We start from the raw sequence: 7123 nt of genomic DNA, 5'->3' as shown, positions 1-7123 counted from the left end.
GGGGAGGATGGAAGGGGAGTGGGAGGTGAGATTGGGGATAGCAGAATCACAGCAGATGGAGGAGGCAGCAGATGTAGGAGGCAACAGATGGAAGGGCCAACAGATGGAGGAGGCAACAGATCGGGGAGGGTGAGAGGTGGGAGAGGGGGCAGCAGATGAAGAGGATGGGACAGAACAGGAAGCAGATAGGGGAGGGGTGCAGCGGCTGATGGGGGAGAGTGGTGGCGGATGGAGGGGGGGCAGCAGATGGAGGAGGGCGGCGGCGGATTGGGAACAGTGACTGTGGTGGCGGCTGAAAGGGGGCAGTGACGGCGGTGGCTGATAAAGGGCAGTGGCGACGGCTGAAAGGCGGCAGTGGCGGTAGCTAAAAGGGGGCACTGGCGATGGCTAAAAGGCGGCAGTGGCGACGGCTGAAAAGCGGCGACTAAAAGGGGGCACTGGCAAGGATCGGGGGCAGTGGCTATAACTTACCAATGGGGCACGCACAGGGTTCACTCTCCTCAGCTTTCACGGACGGAGTGAAGCTGAGGGGAGCGGTCACCTACAGGTCACCATCCCTAGAGCTATGGTGATTAGAGAGATCAGTCACAAGGCCAGTCTCTCTAATCAGAGCTGGGGGAGGGTGAAACAGAGGTCACCCAGCTCCAGTCAACGATCAGTGCTATAGCTGCACTGATCATGGCTGGATTTCATGGTTTCAGCCATTTTCAATGGCTGAAACATTACAGTGGTTGTGATTAGTTGAGCGGAGCTCGTCAGCCAATCACAGCCTCCGTAGGTCCGGGGGGAAGACACCACCCCTCCTGAGGTCAGGCAGAGGTCCCCTCCTCCTCGATCGCAATCACCGGGGCTGCGATTTCGCCATGACGTACTGGGTACGTCATGGTTCCTTAAGTACCAGGGAGTCATGACGTACCCAGTACGTCATGGGTCGCTAAGGGGTTTTTATTACTAACACAAATGAATAAGAGAATTGGATTGCCAAAGGCATTTATTGCCGGTTCAGGGAATCGGCTGCTATTTTAACAACCGGTTCATCCAAACCAGACAGAACCGGCTGAATTCCACCCCTGCATATGCCCAAGGTAGACATAAATGTGACATTGTACAAAGCCTTATGAAGAGAAGATGAAGATTGATCAAAGATCACTGATGTAGTACAATCCTGCTCAAGATAAAGTCACAATGAGGTGTTATTTAATTAAAGAAACAACATGGTACAGTGCTATACAGACGTTTGAGCACCACTGGTCAAAATTACTGTTATTGTGAACAGTTAATCAAGTTGAAAATGAAATGATCTCTAAAAGGCATAAAGTTAAAGATCACATATTTCCTTTATATTTTAGGTAAGAACAAAAAAAAATATTTCCATCTTTAACATTTTAAAAACTACAAAAATGAAAATGGGCCAATGCAAAAGTTTAAACACCCTTGGAGATTTGTGTGCTCAGATAACTTTGACTATCATTTCAGACCTTAATTTGCCTGTTAAGTTTGTGGCTTGTTCATTATCATAGTTAGGAAAGGGCAGGTGATGCAAATTTCACAGCTTTATAAAAACCCAGCTTCCTCTAACCTTGTGCAAATAAAACAACAGCCATGGGTTTTTCAAAGCAGCTGCCTAGCACTCTGAAAATCAAAATGGTGAAGGCCCACAAAGCAGAAGAAAGCTAGAAGAAAATAGCAAAGTGTTTTCAAGTTGCCCTTTCCTCAGTTCGAAAAGTAATTCAGAAATGGCACTTACAGAAACAGTGGAGGTCAGGATAAGGTCGGGAAAACCAAGCAAAATTTCTGTGAGAGCTGCTCGCAGGATTGCTAGAGTGGCAAATCGGAACCTTCACTTCACTGCAAAAGTCCTTCAGGAAGATTTAGCCGACTCTGGAGTTGTGGTACATTGTTCTACTGTTCAGAGACACCTACAGAAAAATGGCCTTCATGGAAGAGTCATCTGAAGAAAACCTCTCCTGCGTCCTCACTATAAAATTTAGCATCAGAAGTATGCAAAATAACATCTAAACAAGACTGATTTATTTTCGAAACAAGTCTTGTTAACTGATGAGGTTAAAATAGAACTCCTTGGCCACAATGATCAAACCAAATGTTTGGGAAAAAAAGGAGACAGAATGTCATGACAAGAACATCTTGCCAACCATTAAGCATGGGGGTAGATTAATCATGCTTTGGGTTGTGTTCTATCCAATGGCACTGGGAACATTTCACGGGTAGAGGGAAGAATGGATTCAATTAAAGTTTAACAAATTCTTCAAGTAAACATAACACCATCTGTAAAAAGCTGAAGTTGAAAAGAGGATGACTTCTACAAATGGATAAGGATCCTAAACACAATTCAAAATCCACATTAGCCTATGTCAAAAGGTACAAGCTGAAGGTTTTACAATGACCCTCACAGTCCCCTGATCATCATTGAAAATCTGTGCAAAAGAGCAGTGCATGCAAGAGGACCCAGGAATCTTATAGAACAAGAAGACTTTTCCAAGGAAGAAAGCATGAAAACCCCTCAAACAAGAATTGAAAGACTCTTGGCTGGCTACAAAAAACATTTACAAGCTTTGATACTTGCCAAAGGGGGTGCTGCAGGGTACTAACCATGCAGGGTACCCAATATTTTGCATTGGCCAACTTTTATTTTTTTGTTGTGAATTTAAAAATGTAAATATATTATATTTTTTTTTGTCTAAAATGCAGATAATATGTGTTATCCTTAACTTTATGGCCGTTACGGATAATTTCATCTTCAACTTGCTTAATTGTTCAGAATATCAATAAACTTGACCAGGGGTGCTCAAACGTTTGCATGCCACTGTAAATGTAGAAGGTGTGACATTCCCTTAACCCATTCTAAACAGGGCCACGTGGTTAAGTTTCAGATATTCAAGCATTCTAGATGTTCAAACAATAGCATAATATTTTATCAGAACTTTCAGAAGGGAATATTATATACTGTAATCATCTGGACTATCAGATGCTGGGGTTAAACAAATTTAATTTAACATGTATGGCGAATTAAATGTTACAACTGTTACAGACGGAACATAGGGATCCCCAAATGCCCAGGCCTTGCTTGTTCTCAGCTGATGTCTATCATTGAATATACTGAAACAGCTCTGCTTGTACACCATAAACGTTAATTTTAGGAAAAGCTTATGTTATCTGTTCAAACTATTTGTATGCAATGCCAAAGGTCAAACAAAGCCGATCAACACATTATAAATGGCCTAAATGTTCATTTAAAGAAAACAAGCTTCCGTGATCCCAATATCCTGCAGGTGGAACGAGTAAGCCTAGTTTAGAAAGTGTGCACACTTAGGCTCTGTGCCCACGTGTGCGTATTGCATGCAGTTACGCTGCGTTCTGCACCGCAGCGTAACTGCATGCGTCCTGCGTCCCCAGCACAATCTATGAAGATTGTGCATAATCCATGCCCACGTTGCGTTTTAGAACACAGCGATTTGCAGGCTGCCAAATCGCTGCGTTCTAAAAAGCAACATGTCACTTCTTTCGTGCGCTTTGCATGCTGTCTCCATTCTGTCTATAGGGAGAGGCTGCATCCAGAGCGCATAAATTCTGTAGTCACCAAAGTTTCAGAATGGAGCTTTTCAGCTGCGCTCTGAAGCGGACATGTAGTGACATTACGCTGCGGTGCAGAGCGCACACACGTGGGCACATAGCCTAATACTGGCGCATAATGCAATGCCAAATGTAATTAAAGGGACTCTTTTGAATACATATTTGCTTATTTACGTTCTACCTCTAAAGGCCCCGTCACACTAAGCAACATCGCTAGCAACATCGCTGCTAACGAACAACTTTTGTGACGTTGCTAGCGATGTTGCTGTGTGTGACATCCAGCAACAACCTGGCCCCTGCTGTGAGGTCGTTGGTTGTTGCTGAATGTCCTGGGCCATTTTTTAGTTGTTGCTCTCCCGCTGTGAAGCACAGATCGCTGTGTGTGACAGCGAGACAGCAACAACTAAATGTGCAGGCAGCAGGAGCCGGCTTCTGCGGAGGCTGGTAACCACAGTAAACATCGGGTAACCAAGAAGCCCTGTCCTTGGTTACCCGATATTTACCTTTGTTACCAGCCTCCGCTGCTCTCACTGTCAGTGCCGGCTCCTGCTCTGTGCACATGTAGCTGCAGGACACATCGGGTTAATTAACCCGATGTGTGCTGTAGCTAGGAGAGCAGGGAGCCAGCGCTAAGCAGTGTGCGCTGCTCCCTGCTCTGTGCACATTTAGCTGCAGCATACATCGGGTAATTAACCCGATGTGTGCTGTAACTAGGAGAGCAGGGAGCCAGCGCTCAGTGTGCGCTGCTCGCTGCACGTGTAGCTGCGTGCACTGGTAACCAAGGTAAATATCGGGTTGGTTATACCAATATAAATATATTGATATAATAATAATATCGGGTTGGTTATATAAATACCGATATTTACCTTAGTTACCAAGCGCAGCATCTTCCACGCGGCGCTGGGGGCTGGTCACTGGTTGCTGGTGAGCTCACCAGCAACTCGTGTAGCGACGCTCCAGCGATCCCTGCCAGGTCAGGTTGCTGGTGGGATCGCTGGAGCGTCGCAGTGTGACAGCTCACCAGCAACCTCCTAGCAACTTACCAGCGATCCCTATCGTTGTTGGGATCGCTGGTAAGTTGCTTAGTGTGACTGGACCTTTACTTGTAATGATGTTTTGTACATGAAAAAGCTTAACTTTGCATGTTTATCTTGGAAAGAAGCAACATCACCACTTCTTATCTAGACATACAGGCAGCTGTTCTTGAAGCTGAAAACCCATGATAAATAAGGCATGGTAATTACCAAGACTCCAACATCTTCTGTGCTTGAGTCTTCTCCATAGAGCCTGTATGAAATTGTCGGATTTCTGGTCTGCTGAATCCGAGTTCACGGGCAACTAAAGTCCATTCAAACCCCAGCTGACTCCCCAGATCCTGGACAGACTTCAGATTGATCACTGCATCCTAAAGAGTGGCATGAAGAATGCATTAACCTATTGAATCCATATGTACAAAGCCATACTGATGGATCCTGTATGCCAACATTGTACGAAAATATTCTTCCATAGCAGCGCTCCAGTGGACATGCCATCGTTATATGAAAAATGGACAAAAAAGCAAAGTATAGTCCCAATTGTAGTTTTCTAATGGCCCCATGCAATTTAGAAGTTAAACAGAGCCAGAGTACCACATGTACAATATATGAAGCCGATAGGGATCGCTTACCTCTTGTGCTTTATTAGGCATCTTCATATGACTTCCACTTATACATCAGCAGGTGCTGTTTGACCAGCTCAAAAAAATATCTAAAATTACACATTTGACATATTTTGTCGTTATTCCCAAAAGGTAAAATAAATCAAAAGTGTTAAAATTTTGTCCCCCAACCCCCAAAAAGGTTTTACTATTTAATCCCATTCTATTCCCCTTCTATAACTTGTGTTTTACGATCTAGCAAAACAGGAATTGAAAACAGGTTTGATGCTTACTTTTGTGTTGGGCTGAGCTCAGTATCCACATGTGTCCTTATGGGAAGGCATAAAGGCAATAACGCATCTGTCTTTTCACATAGGTTTAATATGTTGTTAGGAGGTTACCACAACAAATGCTAGAATTCATTCTGTTAAAAATTAAACAAATTCTCTGTTCCTCATGACTGGAGCGTTGGCTTGCAAACTTACCAACTTGAAGGAGTATTATGCCCTTTGTATCAAAACCAGAACATTAATAGTGTATATATGATACCAGACTCACACATTGTGTTTTAGCTTTTCTTCAGGGATTTTAATCACATTTTCCTTCCCTTAAAGAAAATCTTTCACTAGTTTGAGCATGAGAAACTGGCAACATCATGGAGAGCTGCAGAGTTGAATAAGACCGTTTTTATTTTGTCTTTTCTCAATTCTCTTACAGAGATATTAGTTATAAATCTAACCTAAACTTTACTAAGTATAAAGGGTCGAGATTTTTCTTTGGATGCGTGTACTCCCTCCTGCATGACATCCATCAATCATCTAATCAAATGTAGCTGGAAAGAGAAAATTGCGCAAATAGGGTCTTATCCAATGTATAAATTATGAGAAATATCCTGGAGAGGCTCACCTCCTACGGTTGTGAGGGTCACAACCACCATGAACGACTATAGGCCACCGCAGAACCCACATGGAGATCAAACAATATAGGAGAAAGGGTTAAGATTCCGCACAGTCCAAACGATGTAGATAATTCATTAATTATAGTAAGGGTGTCATGAAGGCAAAAAAACCAAACACCCTTCTCTAGTATATTCAGAAGCAAATGATTTGTCCTGTGATATATAATGATAGACAGCCCTGCTGTCTGCCGCTACTGTGTGGTATAGATCAGAGCTGAGTGTGATTAAAAACACTTCCAGATCTCCTCTCAGGGCAGTTAGTAAGGCAGGAGGGAAAATATAGCAGAGCTGAGTGCAATTAAACACTTCCACATCTGTCCTCACCTATTGTACCATCACCCATTCCCTGTAGACTGTGAGCCCTCACGGGCAGGGTCCTCTCTCCTCCTATACCAGTCTGTCTTGTATTGTTAATGATTGTTGTACGTATACCCTCTTTCACTTGTAAAGCGCCATGGAATAAATGGCGCTATAATAATAAATAATAATAATAATAATAATCTCCTCTCATGGTAGTGTGGCAGGAGGGAGAATATAGCAGAGCGGAGTGTGATTAAAAACACTTCCAGATCTCACTTCTGGACAGTCAGTGTGGGGAGGGGCAAAGCTAATCAGGCTTTGAAAGTTGTAGTTCAGGCATATATGAGTTTGTGTGCTTCCTCACTAGAGGGACAATTGGCATATATGTAGCCACTCAGCTTTGTATTCTTCCTTCCCCCACACTGAGTGCCATGACAGGACTGCCTTCTCCCTGCCTTCAGATGCAGGAGTCATTAACAGGATGTGAGCAGCCAGTCGCAGCGCTCACTTCCTGTCACTTTTTCACGGGGATTGCGTGTCATAACAATGTCACATGGGCCCCACGAACATGAGTTCTGACATCACTGGAATCATACAGGCACCATAGGAGAGTATAGGCTTTTATTTTTATGAGCGCG

Source organism: Anomaloglossus baeobatrachus, chromosome 2, assembly GCF_048569485.1.
Source record: "Anomaloglossus baeobatrachus isolate aAnoBae1 chromosome 2, aAnoBae1.hap1, whole genome shotgun sequence".
Classification (NCBI taxonomy): domain Eukaryota; kingdom Metazoa; phylum Chordata; class Amphibia; order Anura; family Aromobatidae; genus Anomaloglossus; species Anomaloglossus baeobatrachus.
The sequence above is the reverse complement of the archived record's forward strand: the minus strand, read 5'-3'. Positions refer to the sequence as shown.